At 39.1% G+C, this 12,938-nt stretch overlaps 1 long non-coding RNA gene across 1 annotated transcript; it reads left to right on the plus strand.

The window, feature by feature from the left end:
• The first annotated feature begins 9 nt into the window (after positions 1-9).
• LOC108446556 lies at positions 10-11,380 on the plus strand. The gene is made up of 2 exons (XR_001861766.1): positions 10-127; positions 7,916-11,380. It is a non-coding gene; the product is annotated as an uncharacterized LOC108446556 (long non-coding RNA).
• Positions 11,381-12,938: the final 1,558 nt, after the last annotated feature.

The following is a 12,938-nucleotide window of genomic DNA, read 5'->3' on the forward strand; positions in this document are numbered from 1 at the left end:
CCTCCTGCTCTCCTCTCTCTCCCCGTCTCCTCCTTCTCCTCGCCCTCCCCGCTCCCCTTTCGCTGCCCGCCCCGGGGTGCCACCGCCGTCCCATGCAGGGGGGACCGGTGGGGGCCCACTCGCCAGGGTAAGTCACCCCATCCTTCCGACGGGGTTGGGAAGGGTGCGCGTCCCGTTAGTATTCATCTCCTAGTTTTCAGCGGGGTTTTAGTGGTGTGGAACTGGCAGCTCAGGGGGCGATTCGGTGATTTCTCAGAAAGGGTTTGGAAAGGGAAAAAACACGGTATTTACTTTACAGTTTTATGGTTTTTCAACCTTTAATAAATAATAGCTGTATCTGCACCGGGTTAGGGTAGAGTCCAAAAGGTAAAACTGTATTTAAGAGTGTAATAAAAGGCACTTGTCATAGCTGCCCTCCTTACACCTATAGGCAACGCTTCTTAAGGTTTATGATCATCACTTCCAAAGGTTCAAGTGAGCTGGATTTATCAAACACGTACAACTATTACAAAATATTCCAAAATCCAAAAATAACACAGCGAAAACAGCATCTCAATCCATGCAGATGAATTGAATGATTCATTCACCCTCAGGTACCTGAAGAGCTCACACAGCAGGCACCTAAGAAAGATAAGGAAACTCATTTAGCACTTACATGCACTTCCTTACTTGTTAAAATACCATTTTGAAATTGGAGCAATAAACAGAGGTAGGCCACATGAAAATACTTGAGCCTTTCTTTTTCACAGCTGTGAAATTTTATCACTTCCAAAAAAGTCTGATGCACACAACCAAAATCTCCTGCTCAGCTTTCACATAAAAATTTTAGCATAAAATTTGCTGTTTATGCACAATAGCAATGGAACGTTACTCATTACCCACAAACAATTTTTTAAAAATTGATGAGTTTGTGTTATTCCAAATAATGGATGTGTTGGAAAAATTTTATTATTGGGAGGTACAATATTTACTTGGCTAGTATATAAATACAACACCTTTGGAGGATAATTTGAGTTTGCTACATGCTATGCTTACAAAATTGTTTTTTGACTTGTTCAGGCAAAGCTATTGAATTTATTGCTCTAAATGAAATGCTCAGGTACATCCTCTGCCTGCAATTACCAGAATAACACACTGCTCTCTAGAACAGTGTGAATCATTATCAAAAAAGATACCCAAGTGAATATATTCTGTAATGCATGATTTAATTTAAAGTATTAAAACTACAGCTCCAGATTTACATGGGGTTTTTTACAGTTTCATCTTATAAATGTTGTTTGGGGGGCTGGCGAAAGGAAGGGCTGACACTTATTTGCACATCAAGAGCTCAGGTACAGCATTACCAACCAGATATCCGAGTACAAGGAGAATTTCTGAGAAACATCACAGACCTTTTGTGTTTCTCCTGGAACCACAGGCACTGGAAAGCAACCACTCACAGAGGCTGGAGGCCCCATATAAATTAGGTAGTACTGCCCACACCAGCCCATACTTATTAATCACCCTTTGTGGTCCATAACAGACTACATGAACCAAGGGATTTGTAAATCAGGATTACAGAAATCTGTGGCCTATTTAGAACAAAGGTAAAGTGTTCCTGTTGTTATTTCTTTGGTGGCTCCAATGAGATCAGTAACATTTGCACTGCTGTAAAGAAGTAGCCAGCTATGGTCCCAGACTGCTGCTTTATTAGGGATGAATTGCAGTGCTCCTGGCCCTTTTCCAGAGTGCTGTGACAACACTCTTGTCCTCTGGGACACCAGTTTTGCAGTCAGTTTTCTTCTCTGGATACAGAACTGCTATAATTCCATGCACCAGAAATCAAGGAACTTCACCATTTATTGGTATCCTGGTTCACACAGCAACAAATTCTCCCAAATGTGAAGAACTTGTGCAAATTACAGAGGACAGTTCAATAACATTAATGAACAAAACCTAGTTTGCTTCCATTTCAGGTATCATTGAGTGCTCTGCAAGCTTTTATTTCTCTTCACCTTTATCTAATCTACCAGTAAATATCAGAAAAATAGGCTATCAATGCAATTTTCTAAACTTCAAGGTTTTGAGTTAGAGATCATATGCCATGAAATAGAAAAGAGATTTTCAATAAACACCCGCAGCTGTTAACAGCAAGAGCTCTCTGGCATAGCTATTTACATTTCTCTCCATGTGCTAGGAGCAGAATTTGAAAACAAAATTAAAAAAAAAAAAAAAAGCCTTTGTTGAGGAAGCTGAGATATGCAAGTTCTCATCGTCCAGTTGAGCACTCCCTGGGCTATTTTCCAGAAGTGTAATTGCAGTCGTCATGGAGAGAGGAGTGCACATTTTGCCAACTCTGTGCTCAAGGTTTTGAACTATTGTTTTCTGGAGGTATTCATAAAAAATAGAGACCTCAGAAGTACCTTTCAGTAGTCAAAAAGGAAGATATTTCAATGAAAGTGTCCTCTTTCTGTGTTTTTTTTTTTTTGTTTTTTTTTTTTAAGCTATTTGAGATCTTGTATATTCTGCATTTTAAATTAAGGACTTTTTGGCATTTCTGTAAAAAGGCTCTCTGTTAAAATTTTAATGTGGCTTGTGATACTGATGTGCTTCTTTCCACTTCCAGCTAAAAGGGGAAAAATCAAATTTATGTTTGGAAAAAATACCAGGTTCGATGCACAAATGAATAAAAAGGCAAGATAACATTTCAAGAAAAATACACTAACTGCTTTAGGAGGAATAGCACCGTGTTTCTTCAAACCATTCATCAGTTCACTCAGAGTTCCTTCTTGAAAAAAGCCAATTTAATTTAATCAATGTTATTATGCCTGCTGTTTTAATTTTATTTAAAATGCATTTAATTTCATTTGAGACTCTTCCTTCACAATTCCTGCTTGGTGAGTGTGTGACATACAGGGTTTGTTGGAATTTGACATAGCCCCAACAATCTTTTTTTCAGTGTACATCATAAATTTTCATGAGATCAGTGCAACCAAGTAGCCATGGAATCCAGACCCACCTGCTTTTCTTAGGACCTGGACTTTGTAACAATGGCATTGGGCTGAAAGTCAGAGGTTCTTGTCCCTGAGCTTACTTGATCCACTGTTTTTACTTACATGACAAGAAGAGGTTTTCTTATTACAAAGCCAGGCTTCCCTCTGAGAGGAAAGTGATATTTTTCAAGCTTCATCCCAGTTAGTCACTGTCACCTCAGCCTTCTCTTCCTCTCCATACTAAATAAGCATTGTCAAAACCAAGATGCAGGAAATGTTATAGAAGAAGAATGAAGCCTCTTGTACAAGAGGATAACACTTTGAAGAGGTTTTTCTTAATGTTAGTAACTATACCAACAGAAAAATCACGTCACAGACTTAGACAAGAAAAACAGAGAACTGATGACATTAGCTATTCTGAAACAAGGCCATTTCTGTTACAGACACTGAAAAGATTTAGAAAAGCAGGTATTTACAAAAAGCTCTTCAGAGTAATTACAGCATCTCCTGTTCCTTTTAAAGAAGTTAAAAGCAGACTCAGAGAAATATCAAATGCAGCAACATATTTGTTCTTCCCTTTCTCACATCACAAAATGAGGAATCCATTTGCTTTCTCCTGCTTTTCTTTAGTACACTTAGAAGAAAAAAAAAGAGAAGGCACTAATTGGTGCCTCACTGTGCTGTATGAAGCCAATATTTGTACTACTGCCTAGAATGGACTCATACAAGCTAAGGGAACGCTCTTACAGACCCCATTACTCTGGGTACTATTTATTTAGACAATTATTTTGGTGTCAGCTATGCCATTATCTGCACAAGAAAGAACTATGCAAAGTGAGCCAGAGCTGTAGAATGAAATGCTGCATAAAGAAGGGCTCAGTTAATATCCAGGTACCTGGTGTTTCATGTTGAAAAATATTTCTCCAGGCAACACAGAAGGAACCATTGAATGAACTTGAACATTTATGATGTTCCTGCAAAGCACAGACTGGCACTCAAACATATAATTTCACCCTAAGTACTTTTTTAGAATTACAATTTTACTTCAAAATAGCTAGCTACAATTTTACTAATTAGCAAATTAATCAGTAAAATAATTGTATTTTTCACAAATGTTTTATTGAAATAATTTTAATGGCCTCTACAAACTTCAGAAATGTTTGATGAAACCAGTTGATTTCCTATATATAAAATTTGTAAGGTTCATCAAGAATATAGTTCAAGGCACCTAAATGTTAGTTATCTTGTGTCAGTTGACAAGATTTAGGACTTTTTAGAAGGTGCAGAGTAAAGAACCCCAGAACACCCTTAAAATTCCACACAATAGAGAAGGAAGAGAAACAGTCTTCTCCTATCTCCTTAATTACTTTTTTACACTTAAACTCAACATTTTTGCTGGACCTGTGAAGAGTTATGGTATTTCTTCTAATAAAACCTCCCTAAAATTCTACAAGAGTTACATTGCTGAAAACGCAGACACAGACCCTTAGAGCCTGTCAATAATACTTGGATTGCAAACATTTCTGGGTTTTCAGGCAAAACTCTTCTTTTTCCTCTGCTGTCACTGAACTACTCTAAAGCCAAGATATTTCACCAAGATATTCACTGCATCATCCTGACTCACTGCAATACTTTTGTATAAGCCAACCAGAAAATGAGTCTATAAAACTGCAGGGTTTTACTGGATTAACATGGTGTACCAACTCGTTGATCCTCAAATTTGTCTTTCTATGGAATTATCCTGCTGCAAGCAAAGGTGCTTGTTAACACCAGCAAGAAACATTTAAGGCAGGCTTTATTCTTCATGCTTCTCATTCTGGTCAGAAACTGGAAGGATATATTAGCTCAAACAAATTGGTTCAACTTGTCCTTGACAAGGAACACTGCTTGGGAACTGAGAAGCTGCGTTCTGCATTTAAAACAGGGTTTGGAAAAATAACTAGGGTGACAAACTTATATCTGCACAGCAAAAAGTACTTCCATTTCTTTTATAAACTAATTCTTCACCCTTTAGAAAGCTCAATGAGATGGAAAAAGTCTCTAATTTGTTTTTCTTTCATTTGCATGATGTTTTGCTAAATGCGCTTGTTCACAGTTGCACTCTTATGAGGTGATTATTGCTAAGAGAAAAGCCGTAAACTCACAAGGGGCTCTGAGCAACCTGGTCTAGCTGAAGGAGTCTCTGTCCCCAACAGGGGGTTGGAACTGAATGGTCTCCAAGGTCCCGTCCCAACCAAAACCATTCTAAAATTCTTTGATTCTATGATCTTGAATCAAGTGCTTCTCCAACATGGTTTAAGTGACTTATAACTACAGTCCAAGTGTGTTGCCTTGAACACTTGTAGGGGATGCCAGGTACCCATGAAAATCTCTCTGTCACTCCCGTCCTCAGCTGGACAGGGAGAGAAAATATAACGAAAGACTTGTGAGTCAAGATGAGGACAGAGGGAGATCACTCACCCGTTGCTGCCAAAAGCAAAACAAGCTCTAATTGGGGAAATGAATTTATTTCCAACCAAATCAGAGTTGGATAATGAGAACTAAAATCAGATCTTAAAGACATCTTCCTCCCTTTGATCTCTTTTAGCCAGGCTTAAATTCACTCCTAATTTCTCTACCTCCTCCCCTCCCCAGCAGCACAGGGCAGGGAATGGGGGCTGGACCACTCTGTCTGTTGGCACTGAGCTTTCCCATCAGCTCAGCTGTCTTGTGGTGTTTGCTCCACCTTAAAAAAGTGTTTGGGGGTTTTTCCAAACCACAAAATAAAAAAAATAAAAAAAAAGAGAATTCAACATCTAATGGTGTGGCATTTGTATCGGTCACAGCAAGAAAACATCAGGAATGTATCCCAGTCCTGTAACACTTATTTTCACCTCAGTAAAGCAAATAATACTGTGAAAGATAAGTGCACTGGTCATAGTAAAGAGCCACAAGTTTTATTTAACTTTCATGCAATTAAGGTCTTGCATTCCAGAAAGGGACAACAGTGTGCCTGCTTTTAATGCTGACACTGAAGCATTTGTAAATTATAAAAGACTGAGGTTAAGACTGAAATTAAGATGTTTTTATGCACAGCACACTATAACAACATTCACAGGCTGGGTGTTTTTAAACAAAACCTTTTAAAAACAGTTCTTATTTTCACTTAAATGTTTATACATCATGAAATCTGTCGTCTTCAAACACACATGTTGGGGGAGTATTTGGGCACAAGCTCTTAAAATTTATAATCTTACAACAGCATTATGATGTCTGCTTGAATAACATTTAAAATACCACCATTTCCATGTATTTTAACATATTATCTAATCTTATTTTCCAGAAGCAAATGAAGAGTTACAAATATGTGAATAGGCAGCCTTGGTACATTTTGATGTTTGTGCAATAAGGTCATTGAAGGTCATTTTCTTTACCACACATGACTATTTACAGAAATCTTGACAAATAAAACAGTTGTCTCAGAAATCACTCAAATTTCTGAGCCTTCATAGTCATATAAATAGCCTTATCTAAGACTTAACTTACTTCTGGTTCTCTGACTTGGGAGGTTACCCTTGTATTTAAGTAAACCAAATAAATTGATATTGCAATAGAGAGATCACACATTGTTCCTGAACCATCTGTGGTAAATTTTGTTTTGTAGGAGGAAGTAATTCAATACATTTTGAACAAATAGATCTGGAGCCATTCTCAGTTGAAATCAGCCAATTTCTGTTTTAAAAAAAAAAAAAAAGTGTATAAATTCATGGAATTTATTTGCTTTAAGGCATTTATTTTTAAATTTGGATCACTAGAAATTACCACTAAATTACTTTGCACATTGCTTTGCTAGTGGCTTTGGAAAAGTAAAATATATTCTATAGTGCTCATTTTATCTACTTGGGAAATTATGTATTTTCCACTCACACATGCAATTATACATTGAATTTTTGAATTCCAAGTAACAGCTATAATTGGTCCAAAAAATGTTGTACACTATAATGCCTTTGTCACAGATGTAAAAAGCTAGTGATATATCCAAAATACAATGTCCCTTGCTTTTGACTGGTTTTATCTTCCCGGAATAAAGACATGTCTTTCTGAAAAAACCCCAAACTATAGGATGGAGAATACCTAGTCCTGTTACATGTGTTAGGCTTTTCCTTCAGCATTCTGCTCCTGAGCTGTTCCTGCTGTTCTGTATTTATCACATAATGAGGAAAACGACTGAAGTGGAGCAAATAATAAACAATGCATCTTCCTCTCCTGCTCTAAGAAAGTTGATATTCAAAGGCCTTCAAGTAATACCTGCCATCCTGCTGCCTTTTTGTGTCTAATTGCTGAGTATTGCTGAATAAAGTGATGCTGACAGCCAGCAGCTTGGAGAAAAGTGCTGCTTTCAGCTGTGATGTGCAGAGGGGGCTGTGGTCTGTCTGTGTGCTGGGCTGAGGCAGAGCTTGGCTCATGGGCCCAGCCTTGAGCAGTGCTGGATCCATTTTTAAGGAAGCTGGAACCAGCTGTGCCTGACATGGAGACAGCTCCTGGTGTCTTGTCACAGAGATCACCCCTGCAGCCCCCCAGCCACAGCCAACACATCACCATGTAAACTCAGTACAGAAGGTTTGTACCATTATTTGGGACCTCACTGTCAGCACAGAAGGAAACAAAGTGGGAAATCAGATCCCTGTGTTAAGCCGTAAGTATCTTGTTCTCTCCATAGGCAAGAGTTCGCCTATTCCATAAAAGCAACAGAGGGAACTGTCCTCAAGGACCACCACTGATTGTATCAACAAGCCTAAGACCCTCTATCTCTTTATTTGAGGCTAACATCTACATTTAAAAACTGGAAAGATTAATTAGATACTTCACTAACTTTTCTTCTGTTTGGTGCCAAGGTAAATAATGAAGAGCTGGTTCCCAGGACAGCTCTTCTTCATATCCTTTCCCTTTTTTTTTCTCCCCAGCTTTAATTTTGGAGATGGTGGAAGCTTATATGAACATGAAAATCCTGAGAACATCCTTAAGGAAAAGTAACAACCTCTCCTGAGGTAGTTCATTGCACTGATTAATCACTGCCATGTACAGTAGCAATCAGTTCTTTAGACAATTTCTTTCTACATTTTGTCCTACCTTCACCAAAAACTTTTTGTTCTTCATTGCAATATTTGCTTGCTGCTGGCAGGTGGCTCTAACTCGAATGTGTGCATGCAGTGTGAAAGTGTGCAAGTTGTTTTTATCATGGTTTGTTTTGTCCTGTCATGAAAGCCACAACAAACATCTTGCCTTCGGTGAGCAGGTGAGCAGTTCCCACAAACGTCATTTCATTCAAATTTCTGCTGAAACTCTAAGCTCTGAAATGTCAGCATTTCCCATGAAGTAGAAATTTAAAATGTTAATCAGGTTTTTTTTCCCAAGAATTTGTACATATTTTACATCCCTGTATGTTTGTACAGTTTCCTGGACACAAAGGCAAGACACTGCTCTGTCCATTTCTTGCTAAAGCAGGTTTCAAAGCTTAGGAAGTGAAGGAGGCAGTGCTCTGCTCCCCCTCCAGCTCAGTGGTTCCTGTTTGAGTAGCCATGTTATGGATCAATAATGCTTCTGACTTGCAGTGTTAGAACAAAGAATTTTTTTAAACAGTTGTTTAGTGGCCATTCAGCTCTTCAAAGAACTTCTAGCAAGTCACTGCAGTAATATTAAAACAACTCTCAGAAAAAAAACCCCAAATCTCAGATAATCAAATAATTAAAATTTCTGCTGGGGTCAAGCATCCCTGATCTGGCCAGCAAAAGAGGTGCCATAGTGATTATCCCAAGAGTCCATCTGATCCCGTTTCAATCCCTGTGGTACTGAGCAGTGAGTGTGTGGGAAGAGAGCAAGAACAAGAGCAGCACACTGTGATCCTTCCTCCAGCACCCAGCCACGTGTAGCTTAGGAACTAAGTCAGAAAAATTAAACAGAATTCTACTGATTCTGTATTCCACAGTTTAATGTGGATGTGGAGGTTTAAAATGTTTACAGCAATGTAAAGGATAAATCAAGACAGGAGGTAGACTATTTTAGCTGCTTTAGTATTCACAGTTTTTCCTGGCTGTGCTCAGGCAGTGTAGGATCTGCACAGCCTGCCACCTCTCCAGAGCACCAAATCCTCTTCAAATATTTGCTTTTTAATCAACAAGTAATTTCAACCTCACTGTTTGTTCTCTTTCTTGTTAAAAGCTCCTGTTCTGCATTTGAAAGATGAAAGCCTTCAGTTTTTTCACATTTGGGGTTGTATTTCTGAGCCATCACTTTCAGCACTTTCCACATCTCCTATCACAATTCTCAGAACTGATTATACTGCCAACCCATTTACGTTTTCCAGTCTGCAATTTGCAGTAGTGTAATAAAGAATTAAGCAATGTTATCAGGTAACGCCTCCTGAAAAGAAGTGTGCTGGCTTCTTATTACAATTTAGTATTGCTCTTGTGAAATCAGTCATAGAATTAGTCATCCTCAGAAAAAAAAAAGGAAAATAATGGTGATTTATGTTATTGATGTTAGATAAAAATAGTGACTTTATTAGGAAAGAAAGGAAAGTAACCACTCAATAGTTGTGAAAGTTGAATAAATCTGTCTAAAATTAGCTCAAGAATTATTTAATACTTCCTCCTCTCTAAAGGTTACCTAGATGCTTGGCAGATGTTAACAATGTGTTATTGATCCAGAGAAGGTGATTTCAAAAGCAGGTGTGCTTCAGTGCTTATTCTTATCCTTTGATTTTTTTTTCTTAATATTTTACATAAATCTCCTTGAATTCTAATTAAAGGCATTATTTCTGGTCCTACCTTTCATCATGCATTGGCTCATTAATTACATTTTCCAGTAAATCACTGTGCAGTCAGAGACGTCTATAAAGAAGTCTGGACAAGGGTGATAAAATAAATGCAGTTCCTCCACTAATCACATTTTCTAAGCTTCCTTTTGGTGCTGCCTTCAGGAAGAATTACTCTTCTCTCTGTCCCACCATCACACTGGGCTCAGAGTTACATTCAATTCCTGATCAACACCAAGCAGAACAAAATGACTGCTTTCTGTGCCTTTCAGGGTACCCTTCAATTTAATTAGTTATTTATAACGTCATACTTGGGTTCCTATTTGTTGTAATTACATATTTTTCTCTGCAGCACTGCTGCCTAGACAATTAGACCCCATTTTGTACTTGTGCATTTGACGTCCAGGTTTTACAGACAGTACTTTATAATTTTTATGGAATCTCTTGTTGTTGTTTTCTCCAAGCTATTCAGTATTTTTAGTTTTGATCCTGTCATTCAGCGTGCTTGCAACTTCTTTCAACATGCTGTCAATAACAAGCTTTTATAGGCACTCTTTTTATTCCATTATTCAACTTATTGTGACTAATACTAATTAGTCCTTAGAGCAAAAACCCACTCATCTTCTTGCATTTATTCCTTCTACTTTCATAAACCTTTATTAGGAATGATTGTTTAGTTTTTCCCCAGATTATACATTCTTATGTGGGGGGGCATAAAAAGACAAATTTACTACAAAATAACACACCTATTCTGCATTTCCTCTTCATCCTTTAAACCACCTGTCCTACCAAAGAATAAAATCAGGTTATTTGACATATACTCTTGACACATCTGTGTTGGATGCTCATGGGTATGCTGAGTGTTTATTTGTAAAACTTCCTGGGTTAATTTAGTTTTGTCATTTTGTTATTTTTCTAGTGGCTCTCTGGATGCTGAGCTGAGCCTCATGGACTCAGCATTTCCTTGGACCTCCTGCTATTCTCTTATCTACCAAGGGTAGCTGGAGAGGAAGGATAAGCAATTTTTTTGCATTAGAACCTACACACACACATTCATCAGTCATTCAGGAAGCCTCTTTCTTTTCCATGTAATTCAGTGATGCAATTATTGACAATATTTCAAAAATTTATTTTTCTTTGAATATTTCTAAACAGAACAGAAAAACAGCCTAGGAACTATTTTCATTTGATACTGTACTGCATCTAAAGATACAAATGTAAAGATGTGAGATCTCTGAAAGATATAAAGGACAAAAAAAGCCACAGGATGCAAGGATAAGTTATTTAAGCACTGTTAGCTTTGTCTATAGGATGCCAATGCATATACAACAAATGTTTCCACTAGCTTTTATTTCTTTAAAAACCAGCATGCAGTTTCATCCCTAGCTTAGCTCACAAAAATACTGCAGAGATCACAGAAAAAAACCCCCAAACCTTTTATACTGCAGGAGACTTTCTTTCATGTGTTTTCCTATGACCACATCCATCTGCACTTGTTCATAAAGATATGCTTTTGAAGAGGTTTAGTCTTCAGTTTTCTCCTTCCATGGCCATTAGCAAATACTGGACATGAAAGCTATGTTGAGAACAGGACAATAAAAAATGCTTAGTTTTACTTCCCCCTGTACTTTCATGTTTTTCAAACACATTCTTTCCAAAGAATGTCCAATTAAGACTGAACAAGAGACTCTTTTCTAAAATAGGTGTCTGTATGTCCAAACATATTCCACTGATACTGAAACTAGAAGCCTTGGTCTTCTCCGTCATGTTTAATCTGGTTTGGAAATAAAGGAGAAATCAGGAGAAAATGCAGGACGGATCACAGGAGAGAAAGCTACACAATATTTCCAATTAAGACTGAACAAGAGACTCTTTTCTAAAATAGGTGTCTGTATGTCCAAACATATTCCACTGATACTGAAACTAGAAGCCTTGGTCTTCTCCGTCATGTTTAATCTGGTTTGGAAATAAAGGAGAAATCAGGAGAAAATGCAGGACGGATCACAGGAGAGAAACCTACACAATATTTCAAGACCCCCCCCCATAAAAATAATAGTAATAATTTAAAGAACCCACACAGAAACAGCAACCCCGCCCTTTGAAAATTCTGCAGATTTGTACGAGGTGCCTTTCCTGTTTCCCAGGCAACTTCAGAGAGACAGCAAAGATCTGATGTATTTATATTTATATATATGTGTGTGTGTGTGTATATGTGTATTGAGTGAAATAAAACTCAAGATCAATTCTTTATAATGAAGGAGAATTTAAAGAACTTGAAATTAAACGTTGCCATTTTTGTAACTTTGGTGGCAACATTACCGGTGCATAATGGTAACTTTGTGTCGGAAACTGACACAAATTCATTCCAAGCAGAGGGAGAGGAAGGGGAACGCACGAGCGCAGAGGGGTGTGAGGGCTCCTCTGGAGAAGCCGCTCCTGGGCGAGCTCTGAAGCCCAGCAAAGGGCTTCCCCACAGCAGTAACACAACAGAGAAAAGTTCTCCGCTCTTTTCAGGGACTGTTCTCACCCGCAGTGCCTGTGCCAGGCTGTCCGGCAATGCCGAGAGCCGCAGGAGCGGCAGCCCCGATATCCCTTGCCCCCGGCGGAGGGGCCAGGGGAGGAGCACTCTCTCAGAGAGTCACAGAATCAGAAAATGGTTTGTCTTGGAAGGGACATTAAACACCATCTTGTTCCAACCACCCCGCCATGGGCAGGGACACCTTCCACCAGCCCAGGTTGCTTCAAGCCCCGTCCAACCTGGCCTTGGACACTGCCAGGGATGGGGCAGCCACAATTTCTCCGGGCAACCTGTGCCAGTGCCTCACCAGCCTCACAGTAAAGAATTTCTTCCTAATATCTAACCTAAACCTACTCTCTTTCAGTTTGAAGCCATTCCCCCTTGGCCTGTCACCACGTGCTCTTGTAAATAGCCCCATCTGTCCTGTAGGCTCCCTTCAGCTCCTGGAAGGCCGCAATTAGGTCACCCCAAAGCCTTCTCTTCTGGAGGCTGAACAGCCCCAATTCTCCCAGCCTTTCCTCCATCCCTCTGACCAACTTGGTGGCACCTCTGGCCTCTCTCCAACATGTCCCTGTCCTTGCTGTGCTGGGGACCTTTCCACTCCTTCCCTTCCCGGCTCGGCAGGGCCTGTCCCGCTCCCGGTCCCCGCGGTGCG

The sequence above is a fragment of the Corvus brachyrhynchos genome, unplaced genomic scaffold (genome assembly GCF_000691975.1).
Source record: "Corvus brachyrhynchos isolate BGI_N302 unplaced genomic scaffold, ASM69197v1 scaffold34, whole genome shotgun sequence".
Lineage (NCBI taxonomy): Eukaryota > Metazoa > Chordata > Aves > Passeriformes > Corvidae > Corvus > Corvus brachyrhynchos.